The sequence below is a fragment of the Microcebus murinus genome, chromosome 21 (assembly GCF_040939455.1).
Source record: "Microcebus murinus isolate Inina chromosome 21, M.murinus_Inina_mat1.0, whole genome shotgun sequence".
In the NCBI taxonomy this organism is placed as follows: domain Eukaryota; kingdom Metazoa; phylum Chordata; class Mammalia; order Primates; family Cheirogaleidae; genus Microcebus; species Microcebus murinus.
In genome coordinates, this window is record NC_134124.1 from 9,941,929 (window position 1) to 9,956,325 (window position 14,397).

Here is a 14,397-nt window from a genome sequence, read left to right on the forward strand (position 1 = left end):
AGTCAGTACTATTGACCTCTAAATTGTACTACCTCAAATAACAGAACTTACAACTCATGGAGTTGATGTGGGAATTAAATGAGATAATATATAACAAAGGTACTTGAGGCAGTTCTTGGAACAGAAGGTTGATTTAATTTTATCTAAAAGAAAAGAAGCTGCTGGTAACTTTTGGCTTATATTCTAGGCTCTCAGTAACATGAGCAGAGAAGAGCAATTCTTCCTAAGAGTTCCACAAAACTCTTAGAACTGGGTCTTGTTGTCTCTTTTTGGGTCACTTATCCCTTGTTGAACCAGTCATTCTGGCTACGAGATCGCATGTTCCGATGAGCCAGGCTGGTTCACACGCTCACCCTGGGCCTGGGGGTAGAGTTGGTACCATCCGGACCACATCGACTAAAACGTGAAGAAGGGTCGTTTCTTTGGAGCGAAAAAGGCGGAGTCCCTACTAGTAGAGAAACCAGAGAAGCCCCCCGCAGCAAGCTTCCACGCCGGCAGTCTGGGCTGTCTGGGTTTCTTGGGCAGAAGTGGCGTTGCGGCTGGTGAACCAAATGAGCAGGGGGCAGAGGCCCTCCCTCTAGGTCCTACTGAGTCCTGCAGTCTGGAGGGTGAGGGAAGAGGGGCGGTCTTCGGGGCAGCAGCCGCAGAGGCAGGGCAGGAAGTCCTCGCTAGTCCTCTGCCTGTGCAGGAGGGCAGGTGGGACGTAATTAGCCACACTGCGCGTGGGCAGGTCCCAGGGCCGTCCCACGCGCAGCGCTGGGCAAGCGTCCGCAGCCACTAACGATGCCCCTCCAGGCCCCGGTGCTGCTCAGAGATGGCGCTACCAGCCCCGGAGCCCACGTTCCCATGACCCCGGGTGAGTCAGGCCCCCACCTGATTCACCAGCCCCACTTCCTTTACTTCCTGGTGGTCCCCACCCACACTCCCACCACACCCAGGTTAGCACTCACCAGTGGGACAAAATTAGCTTCGGAGGCAAAGTGGGAATCTTGGTCTGAGATCCTGTGGGTGGTGGATAAATTGCAGAGGAGCCCAGAGCTGGAGATAGCGGTTCACCAATGCCCACTGAAGTCCTGACCGCCTTCCCCTTGCTGGGCCGTCTATTGTTTAAACAGCTAACTCCCGTCAACCATGTTTAAGGGTTAGTTTGGAGATGAGAGAGTGTGGTGGCGACTAGCACAGCAGAAATAACTTGGTGGTGTTACCGATAAGTAGCTGCTTTCATAATTGCTGATTTGTGTGTTGGGGGTGGGGTCTAGTCATTCCGGATACTATTCCCAGGCTTGTTATTCTAAAGACGACTTCTCCTACCCTCCCCTGTCTTACCCCCTTCCATACGCTGATGACTTTGCATAGTAAGTCAGTGAAAAAAATGAGACCAGCAACTTGACAGCTTTCCTTCAGCTCCTCACTGAGATCCTAGAACCATCTCCTCCTGTAACTTTTTCTATTATGTTATTAATTTGTCTTTTCTGATTCCTTCCTTTAAACCTATATTAAAATGGCCCATCTTTTAAAATTTGTTTTTGGAGTCAGAGTCCAGGGTCTCGCTCTCTTACCCGGGCTAGAGTGCCGTGGCGTCAGCCTAGCTCACAGCAACCTCAAACTCCTGGGCTGAAGCGATTCTCCTGCCTCAGCTTCTCAAGTACCTGGGACTACAGGTGCACATGGACTACAGCCATCATGCTCGGCTAATTTTTTCTATATATTTTTTAGTTGTCCAGCTAATTTCTTTCTGTTTTTAGTAGAGACAGGTCTCACTTTTGCTCATGCTGGTCTTGAACTCCTGACATTTTAGTTGAAAATCAATTGACCATAAATACACGTTATCTATTTCTGGAGTCCGTTCTTTCTCATTCATCTGCATGTTTATCTTTATGCCCATACCATGCTGTCATGATTACTGTAGCTTCATAAGAAGTCTCCAAATCAGATGTGTAATTCTTTAACTTTTTAAAATCAAAATTGTCTAGACCTCTTTACTTTTTTTAAAAAATCTAAGATAATGGGAACAAAAGACCTCTTTACTTTTTAATGTAAGTGTGTAAGTCTACCATCTTGCTATTTGCCCTGTCTGTGTTTTGTTCTTCCTTTTTTTTCTTCCTGCATGCTTTTGGACCAAGTGCATTTATTATTTTTATTTCACTTTTCAGCAACTTTATTGAGGTGTAATTTATATACCATAAAAGTCTCCCATTTTAAGTATGCAAATCAATGATTTTCAGTAAATTTATAGAGTTGTGCAACCCTCACAACAATCCAGTTTTAGAATATTTACATCACACCAGAAAGCTTGCTTATGCCCATTTATAGTCAATGTGATTTCACTTTATCTCTTTTATTGGTTTAATTAGCTATACCTCTTTTTATTTTATTTATTTATTGAGGTTCCTTTAGGGCTTACGGTATCAATCTTGAAGTTATCACAGGCTTTCTTCAAGTAATGTCACACCTTTTAAAATTTAGTGTAAGAACCTTCCAGCAGTATATTTTTATCCATTAACCCCTTATGTCCTTTGTGCTATTTTTGTCATTCACTTTATTTCTACATGTGCTATAAGCCCCTCAAAACAGTGTTGCTATTTTCCCTTTAAACAGTCACTTGTCTTCTAAGAAGATCTTTAAAAGTCAGAAAAATAAGTATTTTACATTTACCTACATATTTTCATTTCTGCTGCTCTTCATTCCTTTGGGTAGATCTGCATTTCCATTTGGTATCATAAGCCTTCTGCCCGAACAGTTTCCTTTAGCATTTCTAATAGTGGCAGTCTGGTTTTGATGAATTCTTTCTTTCTGTGTTTGAAATGCCTTCATTCACCTCTGTTTTTGAAAAGTGTGTTTGCTGGGTCTAGAATTCTAACTTGACGGTTTCTTTTTAGTTTCAGTATTTTAAAGACATCATTGCCTTCTGAGGTGCATTGGTTCTGACAAGAAGTCTGTTGTCAATCTTTGTTTTCTCTTTATGTTTTGTCTCTGGCTACTTAAATTTTTTTTCTCTTTATCCCTAGTTGCAAGCAATGTAATTATCTTGGTGTAGTCTTCTTTATGTTTTTTTTCTGTTTGAGATTTGGTAAGCTTATTTCATCTGTGGGTTTGTAGTTTTCCTTAAATTTGGAAAATTTTTGGCTGTTATTTCTTCAGATGTATTTTCTGCCCCCTACTCCTGTCCTTTGTTTTTCAGACTCCAATTACAAGTATATTAACCTGCTTAATGTTCCACAGCTTACAGATGCTCTATCCTTTATTTTTGCCAGGTTTTTGCCTGTCAATATTTTAGAGGGTTTCTATTACCATGTCTTTAAATTCATTATTCTTTTTTTCTGCAACATCTGATCTAGTCTGCTCTTAATCCCATCCAGTTTATTTTACATCTCTGATATTGTATCTTTCATCTCTAGAAGTTTTATTTGTAACTATCTTCTGTCTTCTATGTCTCTATATCTTACTCATGATTTCCTTTAACTTTCTTGAGCATACATAGTTATAATTCTGTTTTAATATTTTTATATACTAATTCTGTCATCTGTGACATTTCTGGGTCTGTTCTTTTTTATTTTTTTTCCTCCTTATTACAGGGTGTATTTTTCTACATCTTTGTCTGCCTGGTAGCTTTGGATTGGTTGCCAAATATTGTGAATTCCATATTGTTAAGTGCTAGAGTTTTTTGCATTCCTGTAAGTGTTGTTGAGCTTTGTTGTTCTGTGATGCAATTATGTTCTATGGAATTCATTGGCTCCTTTTGAGCCTTGCTTTTCAGCTTTGTTATGGTCAGTCTAGAACAGCATTTAGTCTAAGCTTGGGATTGACAAATTGTGTCCCACAGGTAAAGTTTTATTGAGCTGGGTGTGGTGGTTCATACATGTAATCCCAGTAATCACAAGAGGCCAAGGCAGGAAGATGGCTTGAGGCCAGGAGTTTGAAACTAGCTTGGGCAACATAGCAAGACCCTAGCTCTAAAAAAACTAGGTATGGTGGCTGGAGAAGATCCGCTTCATACTTTCTCTGTGACTTAAACTCTGTATATGCTTGTTAAGTGTTTTGTATGGTGTTCGATACATAGTAAGCGCTTAAAAGCAGGAGCTGTTATTACCGGTCTGGTTTCTAGCCCTTCTGAATATATTGCAGCAGACTTTTGTCGTTCTTTGTAGCTACCCAACATCTGAACCTCATTCCCCTGTGTGGGGCATCTCCCTCCCTGTGAGGCCTGACCCATTTCCCACTCTGGAGGCTCCCCCACCCTACCCCACCCCACCCCACCCCACCCCACCCCACCCCACCCTACCCTGCAGCCAGAGCACAGGCCCCACCTGTCGGAAACCCGTGCCCTGATTCGGCTCAGAAGCAGGGCCCTGCAGAGCTCATCCTGGTGAGGATGGCAGTGGCGGCCGCATCCAGGCTCTTGGGTGGCAGGAGTGTTCTGGAAGCTGAGCCCCAAGACAGGGCTGTGAGCTAGAGTCTGTCTCCAGTGCTATCCACAAGGGCTTCCTCGGTGGACACAGGTTCTAGAGTGAATCTGATGCTTGCTCCTAGCTTGCAAAGGAGCCAGTCTTGGTTCTCTGGCTGTTCTGGAAATTCTATCAATTGCCAGATGTCCTTTAGAAATTTCCTTTTGTGCTCGAATTAGCTAGGGTTGCTTGCTTTTCACTATGACTGAAAGCGCTGATACCTGTACCGTCTGGATGTTGTAGACATTTCGAACTTATGGGTCCCAAACTGAACTCGCTGCCTTCCCTCAGAGACCTGCATCTCTTGTGCTGTTCCTCTCAAGCACAGTTAGTTCCTCAGTATCTATTGGATTTATGAAATTAGAAAGCAGGGAGTCACCTTAGACTCCTTCCTAAACCCCCAGCCCTCTGGGCATCTATGCCTCTTCTGGGTTTTCCTCTCTCTCTCCTCTGCCGCTGCCTCCACGCAGGCCCCGTGACCCCTCACCCTGGTCACGCACAGCCTCGGCTCTGGTCGTGTTTCTGCCGTTCCCCCGCAGAGACTCGGAGCGGGGAGCAGAGAGGGTCCGGTGTGGCTGGCGAGGGCTGGGATGAGGACAGAACAGACGAGAAAAGGAGGTGGATGTGGGTGGATTCAAACTGGGGAACTCAATCCCTGGAATGTGAGAGGAAAAACCTTTTTCTGAAGGTTCGAAAGGAGACAGAGTAATAAATACAGTCGATCCTCCTCATTCAGGGATTTCGTATTTACACATTCACTTGCTCGCTGAAATGTGTTTGTAGCCCCCGAAATCAATAATGGCAGTGTTTTTGTGGGCATTCGTGGGCTGACTGGGAACGGTGAAAAATTGGTGTCTCCTGATGCAGATGGTCCCAGCTGAGGTGGAACAAGGCTATCTGAGTTGTTTGTTTTTGACACAGGGTCTTGCTCTGTTGCCCAGGCTAGAGTGCAGTGGTGTCATCACAGCTCACAGCAACCTCAAACTCCTGGGCTCAAGGAATCCTCCTGCTGCAGCCTCCTCAGGAGCTAGAACTGCAGGTGACAGCCACCACACTAGGCTAATTTTCTATTTTTTATAGGAACTGGGTCTCACTCTTGCTCAGGCTGGTCTCAAACTCCTGGCCTCAAGCAGTCCTCCTGCCTCGGCCTCCCAAAGTGCTAGGATTATAGGTGTGAGCCATCATGCCCACCCAAATGTTGGTTTTGATGTGAATTGTTGTGTTTCTGTAAGTTGGAATGATGAGTTCTGCATGAGTGAGGTCACATGGTTTCACTTGGCTGTCATCATACCCACCCTTGTTTCACAAGGCCCTCCCCTCTGTTTCCTAGGACCAGCCACCATTCTGAGTGCCTTCCACAGACCAGGTACTTTGACCGCCCCCATTTTATAGGAGAAGATGCTGGAACACAGAAGAGTTAACTAACTCCGTGAAGCCATGGAGCCAGGATTTGAACCCAGGTAGTTGAGAGCCAAAGCCTGTGTTCTTCACCTTCCTGCTATGCCAAGTCTCAACAGGGCCTTGGAAACAAGTCATTTCTCTTCAAGACTCCTACATGTTTTAGGAGGTGTCGGGCTGTACAAGGACCACATGAGAACTTGTGGTTCATGGCTGTCTGGTAGCAGAAGGGGGCATACACTCTTTTTGGAGCCCTTAGTGTCCCTTTAAGTGCTGGAACTTCACCCTCTATTTCCAGACCTCCAGGCCCTCTGCCCCTTTTCTTGGGCCATGTGCCATCCAGAGTCCCTTGAACTATGTCATCTTTGGAGTCATGCAGCTTCCCCACTTGCCCCACACTCATGCCTTATTCTGCAAAGTCGCCCAGATTTGTGCCCCGAGGCTTCCAATAAATCTCCTGGCCAGGTTAGACCTTCGCACAGAACTTTCCTGTTGGGCCCTGTCCCCTCCCCCATTCATTCACTCATGCATCCGTGCAGCCGAGCAACCCGGTGTTTGAGCATCTCCTATGTGCCAGGTGCCATGCTAGGGACTAGGGATATAGATGTTAATAGGACAGACAAGCTCTCAGCACCTCCAAAAAGATTACATTCCCATGTCCCAGAGAAAAAGCCCGGGGAGTCGAACTGCCTGTCCCACGGGAGAGTGGCCCGTGACGCCTTGCGTACTGCCTTTCTTCCTCATTCAGCAGATACTTGCAAGAGTGTGTGTTTCTTCTCTTATAGGTGACATATTCAAATAATTTTATATCGGTGAAAGTCCCTCTTCACCAACCTCCTTGGCCTTTTTCTTCCCTGCCCCCTGCCACTGTCTACTCCAAAGGTGACCCTTATTATCCATTTAGTATGTATCTTTCCAGATCTTTCTTCCATGCACGTATAAACAAATACAAGCATATGGTGTTTGAAAGGATTTATAATTGTACGCGACAGTTATTCCATAAATGCTAATTGGCGGATGGATTAGTTTTCACGCGTGTTTTTCCCCAGTTTCTCTGCTGCCCTCCCTGAATTCTGTACCCTTCCCAGGCAGCGTGGCGAGGCAGGTATGGAGAATAGTGTCTTTGGAGTCCTGTATTTTTCCCCCACGAACCACGTTGACTGGATGTAGACATAAGAGCTTGTTGTCTGTGTAAATCGGCTCGGGCTGCCATAACAGATCCCACAGGCTGAGTGGTTTCAACAGTGGAACTTTATGTCTCACACTTCTGGAGTCTGGCAAGTCTACGATTGGGGTGCCAGCATGGTCAGTCTCTGGCGAGGGCTCTCTTCCTGGTTTGCAGACAGCCACCTGCTCGGTGTGTCCTCACGTGGCGGAGAGAGACCAATCTCTCTCTCTGTCTTCCTCTTCTCATAAGGACACACCAGTCCTAGTGAATTAGGGCCTCACCCTTATGGTTCTCATGCCTCAATGACCCCTGAGAGGCCCTGTCACCAGACAGAGTCATATTGCGGGCTTAGGACCTGTGAATTTAGGGGCGGGGGAGACACTGTTCAGCCCATAGCATTGTCCTGTGAAGTCTATATGTGCCTCAGGGCCACTGCTACAGAGCTGGGTTGCTCCTGTGTCCCTAGCTCGGGGCTCTGCCCCCAGTGGGTGCTCTCTAGGAGGTTTGTTGACACATGCATTTTTTTTTTTTCTGCATTTTTTAGAGCAGAGCTACTTGCCCTGCGACTCAAGGGGAGCTGGGGGCCTCCTGTGGCCTCCCTCCCTGGCCCAGCATTCCATCTGAATTAGTGGAAATTTCAAGCACCACTTTGTGAATGGTTCCAGATGTGCAGGCTCGGCGGGGAGAGCAAGATAGCGGGAAAGCCAGGCTTAAAACTAAAAGTTAAATTAAGCTTGGGGCGGAGGACGGCGACTGTCACCTAAGGATTTAAGAAGGGGGAGACATGCTGTCCGGGGACGCCTTGAGGCCAGTTAAAAACGGGGGTCTAGACCCGTGCCCTGATGGCACAGGTGGCACGAGGGAGACCTGTTAAATAACCCTGCCCCTTGGCTCAGAAGGACAAAGGCAGAAGCAGATAGAGGAGGAAATGGAGTCCACACTGAGCACCTGAGAGGACTGTTCGCTGGGAGATTCGAGGGCTAATGAAGAAGGCGACTTCAAAGGAGAAACAGTCAAGTGCCCAGACGGAGATTCTGCCGTGGGGACTTCCGGTCCCTGGGGGTGCTCTGAGACACGTCTCTGTGGCTGTTCAGAGGCCAGCATGAAAGAGTATGAAGCAGGGTTTGGGGTAGATGGAGCAGAGGGTAATGGTGGAGGAAATGTTGGGGGGGGTGAAGTGAGTTCCTGGCTAGACGTGGCAAGAATGCTCATGCGGCAAGCCAGGCGTGAAGACCGCGTGCATCACCCAGAAAGGATATGACACAGCCATGTAGCAAATGGGACCGCAGAGTGAGATGTGCAAAACCCGGAAGTGAGCAGAAGACCAGGACTGTGAGGCTGGGGACCTGCTCTCATCGTGGGTCGACTTACATCAGCTATGAATGTGGATTAGGGACAATTGCTCAGGCTGAACTGTTCACATCGGGCAGGTGGCTACAGTGTGGAAAATGACTGTGCATCACCTGGCATTGGGGGGAAAAGGTACCAGAATGGTTACAGTCCTAGACCTTATGATCAGACGTCTCCTCCAGCACTTTCTGTAGACAAATTATAATTTCTCTAAGTTTCCTCATCTGTAAAGATGGATAAAAATAGTTCCTACCTGTTAAGGCTGTCAAAAGGACTAAATTGAAGAAATGCCCCTGGAAAGGGTTTAGTGCATGATAAATGCTTAATAAATGTTAGCTGTGATTATCACAGTTATATAATACAGTTTGTGTCCTTATGATGAGAAACTCAAGTAAAAATGCCCTTCCTTAAGTCGGAAAGAATAGACAGGTGGAGAAGGAAATAAATAGGATACAGGTGCGATCAGGATTTAGTCCCAAGTCACGGAGCAGGGAGAGTTCTCAGGCGATGGTAGAAGTGTTCATGGAGTTAGGAAGGGGAATTCAGTAACATGAGTGTGGGAAGGTTGAAAGGGAGAAGGAAAAAAGGAGTGAACTTTATATCCCTGTTATCTCGACTGTCATCAGCCTGTGTAAAGCACCCACTGTGTACCGTGTCCCCCATTAGATAGGGGGTTGCATGGAAATAGACGGGCTGGCACCTGCTCGCGTGGAGTTCCCTGTGCACATTGGCGCAATCAGCAAGTGAGTGGAGCAATGATGTAAGAGTTAGATACAGTGAACGGCGGGATTGCAGTTCCAGCGCAGGTCTGATTCTGTCTAGTCGAACGCATACAGCCTCAAGGACTTCACATATATCTCTGACAACTAGAGTGCCCGTTCCTTGTTCTGGCTTATTCTAGATACTCTATGAGATATACAACCTGATCCCTGATTTTAGTCCCATTTTGGAAGAAAGTAAATGGGGAGGCCATTTAGGAAGCTTTGGTGATATTCCAGGTACAAGGAGATGAGCTGAAACGGAGGCGGTGGGCCTGAAAAAGAGGCAGATGCAGAAGCCAGAGGTGCCATTGGTGAACGTCAGGAGGACCCAGCAAGAATGAGGTGTACAGGGAAGACCCGCTGGTTCTAGCCTGCGTGACCAGAAAGTCCTATTAGGAGAGCTGGGGGACGCTGAAGGAGCTTGGACCATGATCCTCACATTTTTGAGTGTTCAGGAGTCACGTGTAGAGATCGTTAATACTGCAGATTCCCAGGATCCACCCACAGCCTACGGAACCAGAATCTCTGGGCTGGGCTTGGGAATCCGCCTTGTTAGCAGGTGCCTCAGAGGGTTCTGATGCAGGTGGTCTGCAAATCACACCTCCAGAAATGCTGGACTAGAGAAAATAAACATCTGAGCTTTGGTCCTCCAGAAAGCAGTTAGCGAAGGCTACTTGCTAGTACTTTACCAGGGAGGTGGCATCCCAGGGTGAGGGTGCGGGAGGCAGGGGAAGATGCAGCAGGACCCAGTGGTCTTGCTGTTGGTGACCCTTTCGATACAAGCCCTGATGAATCAAGCAGGTCCCTCAGCACGTGGGGCCGCTGCAGGCAGGCAGTTTACAGCAGGAATCCTCCCTCTGCACGGTTGGAGGGGGCAGAAAACGGGGGGGGGGCTCTGGCACCCTCCCCACCTTGCCCTGACTCCTGTTTCCTGTTGGCAAATTCGCCCCACTGGGAGCTCACTCCTCTGCCTTTGAGGGTCACCCCACCTGTGCTTTGGGCGGCTCCTCAGGAAGCCACACCTCAGGCCTCTGGAAGGAGAGGGGCAGAGGGCAGAGGACAGAGGGCATGCTGCCTGGAGAGAAAGGAGGAAGGGAGCCGTCGAGAGGGAGGGTGTGAGCAGGTGCACAGGTTTGTTCCCCAGTAGAGTAGAGAAGTCAGGCTGGGAGGGACAGATTGTTCGGTTCCACAATTCCTTACAGTTTTGAAGCCAGATATTAAGAAGAAAGTTCATCTAAACTGAGTTATGTTAACAGTGGTAATACGAAAGGAAGTCTAGAATTTGTGTGCATAGTAAATGTCTTTAAATTTTTCTTTCTTTGTGTTCCTTTCCCCAGAACAGCTTCCAGTGAAAGAAGGCACCAATGACCACATGAGACATGGAAGCGGTTGCAGGTTTTTATAAGAAGGAGGCTGCGTAAATTCAAGGTATCACTTGTTTATATTTACATCCTGAATTAACTTCGGATTGGGAAGGTGGAAAGTTCTAATAAAGAGGTCTCACCAGGACTAGAGAGCAAATGAGTTTGTGAATCTCATCCAAAATCCCACAGCTTTTTCTCTGAAGACCTGTAAGTTCCTAACACAACTCTAAAAGGAATGTAAAAATACTAATTGTGATTCTTAAGGGCTGCCAACTACCTACTGGGTTCCAGAGAGTAATAACCTCGCTTAACGTTTACACCAAGCTTTCCATCTGTGTGTTGCAAGAACTTGGCGAACATCGCACGCTGGCAAACAGCATCAGTCTGTCGTAGAAATAGGGGGAATTTAGTCACAGGAAGTTTAAGTAACTGATCATGTCACAGAAGGAATTGGCAAGGAATAGACCGTTAGACTGAATTTCCACCGCCGTCCTGCACTGTGTAAAAATATTTCAGGTGACTGAGAGATCGGATCCTGGGAAGAAATATCCCTTGACTGTCCCGACAATGTTGATAACTCAGTTGTGAGCAGTTGATTTTTAGCTGTGCGTGTATGTGTTGGCTCGGGGCAGGGTGTAGAAAACTGTAGCTGTTTTGAGTGCAGTCGAGCTACCTGGAAGGCCAGGTAAAGGATGGGTGAGGATGGGTGAACTACCTCGTGGAGTGAGGTGGAAGTTACGGGATGGAGAAATGAACAAGGTGCAGTAGATTCTTAAGTGCCTGTAGGCAATGTAGAATCCAATTAAAAAGTAAAGAAAAGAGGCCGGGCGCGGTGGCTCACACTTGTAATCCTAGCACTCTGGGAGGCCGAGGCGGGCGGATTGCTCGAGGTCAGGAGTTCAAAACCAGCCTGAGCAAGACCCCGTCTCTACTAAAAGTAGAAAGAAATTAATTGGACAACTAAAAATATATATACAAAAAATTAGCCGGGCATGGTGGCACATGCCTGTAGTCCCAGCTACTCAGGAGGCTGAGACAGGAGGATCACCTGAGCCCAGGAGATTGAGGTTGCTATGAGCTAGGCTGACGCCAGGGCACTCACTCTAGCCTGGGCAACAAAGTGAGACTCTGTCTCAAAAAAAAAAAAAAAAAAAGTAAAGAAAAGGTTTTGAGCCAAGTGAAAGGCAAAATGGGGAATAGAGAGAAACAAGAAGCTGGTGGCAAGCAAGGAGAGGAGGAAGGAGAGAGAGGGATTGTTGTAGAAGATGAAGGTAATGCGTTCAGGATTTTTTTCCAGAGAGGTATTTGCCATACAGAGATAAGAAAAGACAACTAACTAGTACATTAGCTGCGTGTTTGAGAGAGAGGTTGGTTATTGGTGACGGGATCTGTAATGTTCGGTCAAAAAGGTTTTATTTAAAATATTTAAATGTTTTAATTCTGAAGTATTGCAAATAACAAATCTGTAACAGCGATGACAAGTAGAAATATTATGCAAGCTACATATGTGATTTCATATTTTCTAATAGTCACAGTTAAAAAAGAAAGAAACAAATGAACTTTTTTTTTTTTTTTAAAAAGGTTTTATTGAGCAACAAGTACATATTATACAAGGCCGGAGGTAGCAATGGGAAGAAGAGCTGGTTTCTTGCTTACTGCGTGACGTCTTTCCTCCCTGGGCCTTCGTGTGCATACCTGTTTAGAAAAAGAAAGTCAGCAATGATGGTTGAACAGGATGTTTTGTCCCCAAGGTGTCTTCCACCTCTAGTATTCTTTGATTCTGAGCCAAGATCTCGAAGAGTCCACGGAGGCTGTACGGAGTGTGTTCTTTGCAGACTGGCTCCCTGTAGGGTTTTAACTTCCTGCCTCCCAGTCTTATTTCTACCAGATAGGATGATTTTAGTTGCAAATGGACAGAAAGCCGGACTGAAGCCAGGTGAAGCATAAAAGGAATTTATTGGCTTACGATACCGAAAAGCTGTGAATGGTTTTATTCAGGAACGGCTTGGTCCAGGACCTCAAATGCTCTTTGGTGCTCTGGCTTTCCTCTTTTCCTCTCTCGGTTCTGCTTTCTCTGGTTTGTCTCCATTTTCGGATCTGCTCTTCCCTGTGGCAGCAAGATGACTGCCACAGCTCCAGACATTACCTTTCAACCCCAGCTTCGGTAAAAGACACGTCAACCCAAATGTGAGCTCCCCCACACACGTCCTAGGACTCGTGCTGATCATACTGGTTCACGTCAAATGCCCATCCTTGAACCAAACGCTGCAGCCAGAGGTATTAAATTGTGCCCACTGGTTAGGACTGGGCCGCCTGCTCCTCATCTGGAGCCTGAGGTGTAGCCCTGTCTGAGCCTCCTGCACTGGGGAGTCTGGGATGGTGTCACCAAGAGGCAGGAGAATGATTCTGGGTAGCTGGAAATTAGTGCTGGGCTACCCCAGGCTCTGTGAGACCTAGGAGGAGGCCTGAGATTCTGATCCAAAAAACAAGAAATGGACAGAGGGACAAGAAAGGATTTCGACCCAGAGATGGCCCAGAATTGAATGACGTGTCCATGGTGGCAGCTCACTGCCCACTCAGGATGTCCTTTGTTCCGGGCACTGTGTCAGGGATTTTGGATAACCCCGGTACATAGTTACTTCCAGGAGATTACAGGGAGGGAAATAACTCCACTTCCTGTTTAGGATTACACTCCTAACCCTCCCCTCCCACGCAAGCCATATGTTCATTCTGAGCCTCAGCATCCAGCCAGAAAAGCCCTTTGTGTTTTCTTGGCAAAACTAGGGCCCAGTAATTAAAGTCCATATGCAAAGCTGCTACCTCCAGCCCACACCGAGGTCTTTTAATTAGTATGTAATTGGTCAGAGAGGTACTATCAAATCGCTCCCAGCCTGGCCGGCTGGAAATGCAGTGTTTGAAAAGTCCCAGACCAGAGGGGGATAATAAATGTTTTGAGTCCCATCTGTTGGAATGATTTGTTGAAAGTATATTTCTGTTCTGTTACTATTTTTAACACGTCTGCTTGTAGCATTTCTTCAAACGCCGCGACAACTACCAGAGCCTCCCTTGGAGGTAGGAGTGTGAGTAAATGAACCAGAAGGGGGCTTAGCGAAGCCATGTTTTCCCTTGAAGGAAACTCATATAATGTGGTGGGGGTCGGGAGAGTTGAGAGGGGAGCCGGGCATTTGGTGTGAGTGGCAGGCGGGCACTCTGGGGACATGTCCTCCCATGGGAACAACCGTCAGGGAAATCGGCCCGTTAGCAATCCATGGTCTTCCCTGTCGTCCTTCAGCCTGGCCCCAAATGCACCATGTGTGAGTCTGCCCTGATGTGAGGAAATACTTCGGCCTCACCTTGGTAGACAAGGGTCAACAGCCCTGGAGAAGCAAAGGGAGCAAGAAGCAGGGCAGCGGAGACCGCATGCCCTGCGGAAGCCAGGGCAGAGCGAGGGTTGAGAAGCCGTGGTCTAGGGGATCTCCAAAATTGTGTCCAGCTCTGACAACGAAGATCGGCAGTGATGATATTATTGCTATCGGTAGTAGTAGTAATAGTAACAGTGATAGCATTGTCACCGTGGCAGCCAGCATTTACGGCTGCCCCCTGTGTGCCTGGAGCACTGTGCTCAGCGTTTTGCAGGACTTGCTTCATCCGATCTTCACACCGAACTATGAGGTTGCAACTGTGCTCCTGCTGTTTCAGAGATGACTTGCACTCTAATGGGTTTTCTAACTTGAGCAAGGTGACCAGCTGGCAAGGGGCAGAGATGGGAACCCCAGGGACCTCATGCTGGGCTCCTACCCACCATGCTTGCTCCCTCCTGCCCAGCACGGTGGGGTGCCTTGGTTTTACTTGATGGGCATGCCAGGGAAGAAGGAAAGTGGACAAGAGGCACGTGGCAGAGCCTCTTTAGG